The sequence below is a fragment of the Triticum aestivum genome, chromosome 3D (genome assembly GCF_018294505.1).
Source record: "Triticum aestivum cultivar Chinese Spring chromosome 3D, IWGSC CS RefSeq v2.1, whole genome shotgun sequence".
NCBI classification, from domain to species: domain Eukaryota; kingdom Viridiplantae; phylum Streptophyta; class Magnoliopsida; order Poales; family Poaceae; genus Triticum; species Triticum aestivum.
Genome location: NC_057802.1, coordinates 194120132 through 194131957, shown reverse-complemented (window position 1 = coordinate 194131957; position 11826 = coordinate 194120132).

Here is an 11826-nt window from a genome sequence, read left to right as displayed (position 1 = left end):
TTTCATTTAAAGTAGCCAACCGCATGGAGGCGTGCACGCACAAGGAGTTGACGGTGGCGTCGACAATGAGGTGCTCCTCCAAGATCTAGGGGTCGTCATGCATGGCAGCCATCGCGACCTCATCCGCACGTGCGGCCGTGATTTGCTTCTCCGCTGCCAAATGCTCCTTGAGCTCTTGCTATACTGCGTGAACCATGGCTTTGGCTTTGGGCACCGATTATTTGGAGGATGGGGCCGTGATTTGGGTGGAAGGTGCCACACCGGCGGTAGGGGCATGTGGGATGGAGGAGGACAGGATGCCACGCCATCGCGACCTCATCCGCGCGCGCGGTCGCGATTTGCTTCTCCACTGCCAAATGCTCCTTGAGCTCTAGTTTGTTCCTCAACAAGAGAAGTATGATCCTACTTCCTTCAAGGGGACACAAGCTCAAGATGATCTTCCACCACAAGACCACAAGCAAAAAGGGAAGGACAAGCTTCAAGAGGAGATTGATGCATTTGAAGAAGCTCCTAAGGCCTTGGTCAAGTGGGTTCCCAAGACTACATCAAGTTGTAATTCATCAAGTACGGCTACAACTCCAAGGATTCCCATCAAGTTGATGTGGATCGCGAAGAAGAAGAACTAGAGAGTTCTTGAGGGTGACTCCGCCAACATATTTCACTCATATCATTTTGGCAAGAACAAATGAAATCAACTTCCACATCTTGCACTAGTTCAAGGAGTCACAAACCCTCTTGTTGGTAAGACAAGGGACAAGGTAACCTAATGCTTTCATGTACATGATCTTGTGTGTACTTCACTCTATGTCTAAGGATATCCTTGTTTGTTCCTTGTGGGACTAACCCATGTAGGAATTGAAAGTGCAACTCACTCCAATGGATTGCTCCAAATGATCTACATCAACATTGAGCATCCACATCTTCAACATCTACATGAAGTCATCATCAACAAAACCCAAGGTTAGTTTGTCCCTCTTAGGGGGGATATCACATCTAGGGGGAGCTTTACTCTAAGAATTGAGCTAAAGCAACTCTAATGGTGTGAACACAACAATGCTTTATGTAAAAGTGGTAACCGCACTTGTGCTTAAACGACGAGTATGACCTACGATCAAATGTTCTCATTTGACTCCTCAGTCAATATACCCATATATAGATGACCTAGTCATCGCCAATTGCTTGATAAATGCTAGAGTGTTTGTGCATGCTTTGTCACATATTTCATTTGCCATCTTATTGTGTGAGCATGTTGATTGCATATTTTTCTCATTCAAGGACATCCATTTGTTTCTTTGATTGTTTGGCTCTTTGTCCTTTGCCAAATGGATGGACAAGAATGCCTAAGAACTTCCTCTAGCTATCTATGCTTTTCTCTTCTCAAACTCTATTCATGCTACATCACAAAGTTTGATCAAGTCAAATTCGAACCCTCTGGGTGAGGAGCACTCGGAGTCACCGATTCGTCATAGACTTAAACTTCCAAAACCTCTCTGTGTATTTCGGTCTGACCGATTCATACCTTTCGGTCATACCGAGTTCACTGAGTTGATCTAGGTTTTCAATCTCGGTGCAACCGATTAGAACAATTCGGTCACACCGAGTTGCAGTAACCGCTTGTGATTCTGCATCTCGGTGCCACCGAGTCGTTCCACTCGGTCACACGGACAAGGTCAGGATATAAATACCCACGGGTCAAATTTTGGAAATTTCTCTGAAACCCTTCGCCCGCGCGTATCCTGCTCTGCCGACTTGGGTCTCCAGATTGTCCTCTTATCACCAGTGACCCCCTGCCGCTGGTCTCCGTCGCCGTCAACGGGAACCTTCACCACCGTTGCCGCCGTAGCGAGCTCATCGCCAAGTTAGGGTATGAGTTCGATCCTTTGTGCAATCTTTACCTCTGATTCTTAGCACAAAGTCAATGCCATGATTCTTACCATGTTTGAGATACTTCTATCCAATAAAAACTTCCTTTAGATTAGATTTGATTCGAAAATTTAGGGTTAGGTTTCCGCTAAACTCATCTTGGACCGACCGAGTTGTAGAAATCGGTCTCACCGATTTGGCCTATGCCATTGCACTTGTAACTTTCGGTCTGACCGAAACTTGCAAATCGGTGTGACCGAGTTCAACTCTCAGTGAAACCCTAGCAATCTCGGAGTCACCGAACTGTGTCTCGGTCTGAGCGATTCCACTAGTTTAGACTCGAAAGTTGCTTCGATGTCACCGAGTTTAACAAATCGGTAGCTCCGAAATGCTTTATGTGGAAAACTAAAACTAAGTTTTTGACTCAATTGTTTTGCAAAATCTCTGCACTTTGTGATGCTCATCCAATCTATCTCAACTACATCTATTCACAGGGTCAACTTTCAGTTTGCAGTGTCAGTTATGTCAAAGCAGAGTGATATCCAGAACAAGTCTGTAGAGCAAGTTAACCTGAGTGAGGGCACTAGTCCCTCTGGCAGTTATGATGAGGGTAGCAGAAGCACCCCAAGCAACTTGCCCAAGGCAGCAACAAGAACAAGGAGAAAGAGAAACTCTGATTCAGAGGATGAAGACTATGTTGCTGCTGAGGAAGAAGTCAGCTCTAAGAAGAAAGTTGTCAAGAAGGAATTTGGCAAAGCAGCTTCAATTAAGCCAGGTCGAAACAAGAAGGCCCCTGCCAAGAGAGTGCCTATGTCTAAGGGCAGAGCCTCAACTTTTGAAGCCTCCAAATCAACTATTGGAGAGGCTGCTGGCCAAGGCAAGAAAAAGAAAGAAAGGAAGAGAGGGAGATGGTGCAAGCGAGTAGATCCCATGGCAAAATTTGAGAAGCACTCTTCTAATGAGGAAGAAGATGAAGAAGAGGATGCTGCACCAGCACCTAAAGTTCAGAAACTGATGGAGGATGCCGTCAAGTCTGGGGCTGCATCATCAAAGCCCAAGACTGCCCCAAAGCTACTGCTCAAGCCTCCAAGACTGCACCCAAGAGAAGCACCAAGAACATACCTGCTGCAGAAAAGAACAAGGCCCCAGTGCCTGAAATAGAAGAGGAAGAGGAAGCCCAAGTGCTCAGAAAGTTGAAGCCCAAGATCCTAGATCATGATGATACACATCCAGTGGCTGAAAACATGAAGATCAGAAAGGATGCAGGTCTCAGACTCTGGAGACAGTCAGATCCCTATGCTGCAAGAAGGAGAACTGCTGTAGACTACAGGTTCCACCCCAAGGAACAACAGGACTCCTATGAAACTGTACTCCTAGATAAGTAGCCCATAGTCAGTGACATGAAGTGGGTTGATTGGAAATATATTGATGAAAATGAAGATCACTTTCCTAGAGTACATGAGAGCTTCAGGATGAATGGCGTTGATGTCTTTGTGGGTCAGAAATTGACCAAGTGGAATGATGACTTATCATGAAGTTTTATTCAACAACTCATTTCTATCCAGATGGAAGGATTGCCTAGATGACTAAAGGTACAAGGTACCAGTCTACCATTGCTGAGTGGGCAAAGCTAATCAATGCCCCTGAAGAGCATGAGGATGATATAGATGTCTATGCAAAGCCTAGGAAAGGACACAACTCCATGGCACATATGTACAAAGAGATTCCAGATGCAGCCTTGGAACATCACAAGTATGGATCTGTCTACTATCTTCTGTCAGGACTGCCCACAATCAATACTATTCTGAGGCACACATTGTTGCCCAAGTCTAGAGATGATAGGATGATAAGAGGACATTCCATCAATTTGCTGCATATGTTTGATGTGCCAGAAAAGTTCAAGGTGATGACACTGATTGTAGAGACAATCAAGAGGACAGGCGCTGATCAAAAGAGATCATGTGGGTATGCTCCACACATTCAGATGCTCATCAACTCCAAGATGGGCAAAGTCATATATATGTTGGACAAAGAGCATCTGCCCTTGAGGCCTGACTTTGAGGACAACACAGTTGTCATAGATGCCACAGATCCTACATCAGTAGTGGCTCAAGAGGAGAGGGAAAAAGCAAAAGTAGAGAAGGCAGCCAAGATGCCAAGTGTTGAAGAGGCATCTCAAGTTTTTCTCAAGTCAAAACAAGATCAACCTAGCTATCTTATTCAAGCTACTTTGAGTATTGAGAAAGGATTGGCCACCCTGACTAAGAATCAAGAGAGTCTTGAGAGAATCTTTGAGACAAAACTTCATGACATGGATGTCAAGGTGACTGAGATTCAGACTTCTGTGGAGAAGATCCAAGAAGAGCTTGAGGATAGGAGTGACAAGACCACCACTAATGCATATCAAAGGGTGCCCAGAAGGTAGAGGTCTGCAGAAGTGCAAGTAACAGATACTAGAGTAACAACTTCAGCTCCTGCAGCCACAACTTCAGTTGCCCTTCAGTTGCCACTCCACCAGCTCCTACAACCTCTTTAGATGCATTTGTTGCAGGACTCCACTCCATGCCACCTCCTGAACATCAAGCTTAGAGAGCCGCATAACACTATGCATTTTCAAGCTTTTTGGTAACTTGTTGCCAAAGGGGGAGAAAGTGTATAGATCATAGGCTTCGAGAGAGAGAGAGAGAGAGAGAGAGATAGCTTTGCTTCTTTTTGCCTCTTTTGCTGCTACTTATTTGCTACTTATTTTCTACTTATTTGTGTACTTGCTTGGATGATACTCTATATTTATGTGTGTGAGATACTTGTGTGGTCATGTGTTTGATCATATCATACCTTAATATTTGTGCTTGGATGATGATATTATCTATCTCTGATGTATTGTCATTCACTTTGTATTGGTGATGAGTGTATATTTTATATTCTATCATTTTGAGCGCTCCACCAAGATGCATGTGACATGGAAGAGTAACCCATGATCCTAATCGATTGTGCATTTGCATTCAAAAGCAAATTTTAAATAATGCACAAATTTAGGGGGAGCTCTTGCTTATCACATACTTCTCAAAGCGACGATGTATTTCATTCTTATTATCATTTGTCGAAGCTTTGATCTATATGTTGTCATCAATTACCAAAAAGGGGGAGATTGAAAGTGCAACTAATCCCTGGGTGGTCTTGGTAATTCCTAACAACATATAGCTCATTGCACTAATACTCCTTCAAGATGATCATTTCAGAAAGTTCAATGATTGGCATGGCACGGACTAGAGATGTGGACCCCTCAAAATGCTAAGGACACATATTGACAAAAGCTCAAGACTCTACATTTTCATTTTAAGTGATCCAAGATCACATTGAGACCATAGGAAAAGCTAATACTATTAAAAGGGGATGAGGTGTTGCTTAATGGCTTGCTTGCTCAAAATGCTTAGTAATATGCTCCAAAAGCCCTCAACCACTCTTTCATTTCCACATATGCCCTAAACCTAAAGTCAAACTCGGCCCCACCAATTTGATCTATCTGGCGCCACCGAGTTCATTTGACATAGCCATAGCCAGAAACCCTAATCAGTTCGGTCTCACCGATAGGGATCTCGATCTCACCGATATGGGATTACAAACTCTCTGTTTCCCTTCATAACGTTTCAAAAAACCTAACCCTAGCGCATCATTCCCACCGAGTTGATCATGTCGGTCCCACCGAAAAACCTAACGTTCACATTTTGAACTAAATCAGTCTGACCGAGTTTCACTATTCGGTCCCACCGAGTTTGGTAAATTGTGTGTAACGGTTAGATTTTGTGTGGAGGCTATATATACCCCTCCACCCTTCCTCCATTCATGGAGAGAGCCATCAGAACGTGCCTACACTTCTAGCATTCATTTTCCAAGAGAGAACCGCCTACTCATGTGTTGAGACCAAGACATTCCAATCCAACCACAAGAATCTTGATCTCTAGCCTTCCCCAAGTTGCTTTCCACTCAAATCATCTTTCCACCAAATCCAAATCCATCAGAGAGAGTTGAGTGTTGGGGAGACTGTCATTTGAAGCACAAGAGCAAGGAGTTCATCATCAACACACCATCTATTACCTTTTGGAGAGTGGTGTCTCCTAGACTGGTTTGGTGTTACTTGGGAGCCTCCGTCAAAATTGTGGAGTTGAACCAAGGAGTTTGTACGGGCAAGGAGATCGCCTACTTCGTGAAGATCTACCCTAGTGAGGCAAGTCCTTCGTGGGCGATGGCCATCGTGGGATAGACAAGGTTGCTTCTTCGTGGACCCTTCGTGGGTGGAGCCCTCCATGGACTCGCGCAACCATTACCCTTCATGGGTTGAAGTCTCCATCAACGTGGATGTACGATAGCACCACCTATCGGAACCACAGGAAAAATCTTCGTGTCTACATTGCGTTTGCTCCCTCCAAACTCCTCCCTTTTACCTTCATATGCAATGATTTACATTCCATTGCTATACACTTAGAATTGCATGTGTAGGTTGATTGCTTGACTTGTGCTAAGTTGCTAAAATCTGCCAAGACTTAAAATTGGGAAAAGGCTAGACTTTTATTTGGTCAAGTAGTCTAATCACCCCCTCTAGACATACTTTCGATCCTACACACGCGGTCGTCAAGATCAGCCCCCCCTCCGCGGTAGGCCCTTGTGAGTGTGACAGGATGCCATGCATTCACCCCGGACCTGCGCCGCGTCGTCTGGCCCGACAAGTTCAAATCGGATCTGCCTCCATGCTACGACAGCACCCCCGACCTTGTTGAGTTCCTCCAACTCTACGAGCTGAGCATGGAGGCAGCGAATGGCAACGAGAAGGTCATGGCGAACTGGTTTCCCATGGCCCTCAAAGACGGCGCACGCTCATGGCTCCTGAACCTCCCGGTGGGATCGATCTCCTCCTGGGACGAGCTGCGCGAGCGCTTCATCGCCAACTTCCAGGGTACTCGCGACCGCGCCCCTGCTGTAGCTGACCTGCAGTGCATCAAGCAGCAGCCAGAGGAAACCCTGCACAAGTACATACAACGCTTCACCAACGTTCGCCTCAAGATCCCTAAGGTGTGGACGAGGTCATCATTTCAGCGTTCACTGATGGCACCCGGGATGTCAAGATGAAGGAAGAGCTCGCCATACATGAGGACCTGTGCTCGGCTCTAGAGATGTTCAACATGGCAACTAGATGCACGAGGGCCGAGGAAGGTCGCCTCTCCCTCCTTGAGCTCCCGGAGGCCGATCCTAAAGACAAAAAGGCCAAGGCCAAGGACATGAAGCGCAAGGGCCCGACTGTACTCGCGGCTGAACCTGAGATGAAGCGCGGCTGCGACCACCGCGAATCCTCCAAGGGTAGCCGCCCATTCTGCGTCTTCCACAACGTCCACAACCACAACACCAAGGACTTCCAAGAGCTCAGGGCCATCCGCGACGGGCGCCTTCGCCACCGCCCTAAGCACAATGACCGTGGCTACGGCCGCGGAGGAGGCCGTGGTGGAGGCCGTTGGGACAACCGCGACCCCCACCAGGACTGGCGTGATCAACCTCGTGAGGACCGCTGGCAGGGCCAGGCTCGCGACGGCCCCTGGAGGGGCCAGCCTCGTGAGGACCATCCTCAGGGCAACGCCGACCTTCCTCCGCTGTCGCCGCCGCCATGGAGGAACGACGACCACCGCCAAGATGATGGGGCCGGGGGCTTCCAAGAGCCTCGCGCTATTGCCTGCTTCCTGGGTGGCACTCAGGCCCCCTCCTCCCAACGCACCTTCAAGAAGTTCACTCGTGAGGTAAACGCGACCCTCCCAAAGCTCGAGGCATCGCGTCCCCTCAGGTGGTCCAAGTACGCCATCACCTTCGACTCTACGGATCAGCTGAAGTGTGCGGCCACCGCAGGCATTCATATAGAGTCTTTTATTCTAAGTATCGAGTTGTAATTCTTGAGTTGTAAGTAAATAAAAGTGTGATGATCTTCATTACTAGAGCATTGCCCCATGTGAGGAAAAATAAAAGAGGCCAAAGAAGCCACTACAAAAAAATGAGAGAAAAGAGAGAAGGGGCAATGTTACTATCCTTTTTCCACACTTGTGCTTCAAAGTAGCACCATGATCTTCATGATAGAGAGTCTCCTATGTTATCACTTTTATACTAGTGGGAATTCATTATAGAACTTGGCTTGTATATTCCAACGATGGGCTTCCTCAAATTGCTCTCTCCGTGAGCAAGCAAGTTGGATGCACACCCACTTAGTTTCTTTTGAGCTTTCATAAACTTATAGCTCTAGTGCATCCGTTGCATGGCAATCCCTACTCACTCACATTGATATCTATTGATGGGCATCTCCATAGCCCGTTGATACGCCTAGTTGATGTGAGACTATCTCCTTCTTTTTGTCTTCTCCACAACCACCATATTCTATTCCACCTATAGTGCTATGTCCATGGCTCACGCTCATGTATTGCGTGAAAGTTGAAAAAGTTCGAGAACATCAAAAGTATGAAACAATTGCTTGGCTTTTCATCGGGGTTGTGCATGATTTCAATACTTTGTGTGATGAAGATGGAGCATAGCTAGACTATAAGATTTTGTAGGGACAGCTTTCTTTGGCCATGTTATTTTGAGAAGGCATGATTGCTTTATTAGTATGCCTGAAGTATTATTTCTTTTATGCCAATATTAAACTTTTGTTTTGAATCTTATGGGTCTGAACGTTCATGCCACAATAAATAAAATTACATGGATAAATATGTTAGGTAGCATTCCACATCAAAAATTCTATTTTTATCATTTACCTACTCGACGACGACCAGGAATTAAGCTTAGGGATGCTTGATACGTCTCCAACATATCTATAATTTTTTTATTGTTCCATGCTATTATATTATCTGTTTTGTATATTTTATATGCATTAATATGCTATTTTATATTATTTTTGGGACTAACTTATTAACCTAGAGCCCAGTGCCAGTTTCTAATTTTTCCTTGTTTTTGTGCTTCGCGGAAAAGGAATACTAAACGGAGTCCAAACGGAATAAAACTTCACGATGATTTTTCTTGGACCAGAAGACACCCAGGGGACTTGTAGTGCAAGTCAGAAGAGCCACGAGGCGGCGGCAAGGGTGGAGGGCGCGCCCTCCTTCCTTGTGGGCCCCTCGGTGACTCCCTGACCTAGATCTTCCTCCTATATATTCACATATATTCCAAAACCCTCAGAAGCATCCACGAAAACACTTTTACACCGCCGCAACCTTCTGTTCCCGTGAGATCCCATCTTGGGGCCTTTTCCGGCATCCCGACAGAGGGGGACTGGATCACGGAGGGCATCTACATCAACTATATTGCCCTTCCGATGAAGCGTGAGTAGTTTACCACAGACCTACGGGTCCATAGCTAGTAGCTAGATGGATTCTTCTTTCTCTTTGATTCTCAATACCATGTTCTCCTTGATGTTCTTGGAGATCTATCTGATGTAATCTTCTTTTGCGGTGTGTTTGTCGAGATCTGATGAATTGTGGATTTATGGTCAGCTTATCTATGAATATTATTTGAATCTTCTCTGAATTCTTATATGCATGATTTGATATCTTTGTATTTCTCTTTGAATTATCGGTTTGGTTTGGCCAACTAGATTGGTTTTTCTTGCAATGGGAGAGGTGCTTAGCTTTGGGTTCAATCTTGCGTGATTTCACCCAGTGACAAAGTAGGGGTAGTGAGACACATATTGAATTGTTGCCATCGAGGATAAAAAGATGGGGTTTTTATCATATTGCTTGAGTTTATTCCTCTACATAAAGTCATCTTACTTAAGGCGTTACTCCGTTCTTTATGAACTTAATACTCTAGATGCATGCTGGATAGCGGTCGATGTGTGGAGTAATAGTAGTAGATGCAGGCAGGAGTCGGTCTATTTGACACGGACGTGATGCCTATATTGCATAATCATTGCCTTGGATATCATCATAACTTTGCACTTTTCTATTAATTGCTCGACAATAATTTGTTCACCACCGTATTATTTGCCTTCAAGAGAGAAGCCTCTAGTGAAACCTATGGCCCCCGGGTCTATTTTCCATCATATTACTTTCCGATCTAATATTTTGCAATCTTTTATTTTCAGATATATACACCAAAAAACCCAAAAATATTTTATCTTTTGTTTAGTTTTATCCATCTCTATCAGATCTCACCTTTGCAAGTGACTGTGAAGAGATTGACAACCCCTTTATCACGTTGGGTGCAAGTGTTTGATTGTTTGTGTTGGTGCATCTATTGGGGACTTGCACGTTTCTCCTACTGGATTGATACCTTGGTTCTTAACTGAGGGGAATACTTATCTGTACTGTGATGCATCACCCTTTCCTCTTCAAGGGAAAAACCAACGCAAGCTCAAGAAGTAGCATGCGGCTGCCACCTGAAGTTCGACCTCCACTATCCCGCCATCGACCACGATGGATGTGCTCCAATCACGCCGCCGCTGACCTTGATGGTTGAGCTCCTCCTATCTCCCGCTGCAGACCGAGGATTGACCTCCTATGATGCCGCCACTGCCCATCGACTGAGGATTGACCTCTTATCTGGTAGCCACCACCTAGGCCGCCGCCATCTCTATTTGCAGAGCGGCTGTTTTATTTTTTGACGGATATCCACAGAGCGGCTGTTTAGACGGTATCACTATAACTCAATTATATGTACAGGCTCACATACGGTTATGTAACGTCAATCGTGTCTCACCTACGTTGTCTTCTCACATGGTTTGGTGCAGAAATCATGTGTGAAGTTGTAATACCTAACACAAATGACATGTATAAACAATGTGTCGTATACAACATATAGTGCCATAAGTACTTCCCGACCGTTAGGTTATCCCCATAGTTTCCCCATTTCCCCCAAATCCCTAGATAGCCTGCAAAGTCCCTCGCGTGGCACTGTCATTGGGGGAATGGGGATGAATGGTGTTGATGGTTTCGGTGCGGCTACTCCTGCTCGTATCGCCGCTCTCGGCAGCGCCGCCATGATGGCGGTCGCCGCCGAGCACTGCCTAAGGTCATCAGAAGGCAAGTGTACTACAGATCTGAATCGTCCTGTTAAGTTCCAATCTATCCCGATCTTTCTTAGCATGTCCAAAGTAGCTCCTTGCTAAATCCGTCCAGAATGACCCCCCACCAAGAAAGTGATCTATCGTTGGATTCAGAGCATGACTCTAGACTCCCGCAACACGAGTTCGACTCCGAGTTTTGCGCCACCGAGAAGTACCAAAAGCTGAGTTGTGTGCACGGGCACACTCCCGCTCGACGTGTATGCATGGAGGGATTCGACATTGGCAGGCGGTTTCTCAGTTGCCCCTTAGAGGTTAGTGCTAAGTTCATCATTTTACTTGCGTTAATGCCACCGCTCATCCTAAATACTATTTAACATTGGCAGGGATATGAGGCTTGTGCCTTTGTTAACTGGCTGGATGAAGAAGGCCATGGCAGGGCTCGGAGTGTTATCACCAAGCTCGCACAAGATAACGTAAAGTTGAAGAAGAAACCGGCTGATCTGGAATGTACAATCAGTATGATGACGCAAGGAAGAATCAATCACAGGCAACAGATGAAAGCAAGAGATAAGAAGGAACTAGCATGTGTAGTTGTGGTTGTCGCATTAGCCATGTTCTATGCGCTATTTGCAATGATGATTAGGGGTTTTGTTTGACAGTATTGCTAAAGCACATCTACATGTGCTCTAAGTAATGCACATCTAGGTCCTATGCCATTGATGTTACGCGAAGATTCGTGTAGATATTTTCCTTTGTCTTTTTTCTTTTCCTTTGTAGTTTGATTATTATTTGCTTCATCAATAAGAAGAGCTCAATGTATTGCTTGCCAACTGTCCTACTCCGTTCGTACCGGTACCGGTGCATAATCCCAAAATTTGTTCCTTGTTTTGTCCTAAAAGATAAATCAGCCAATAGGAGTCATGCGGCTACTA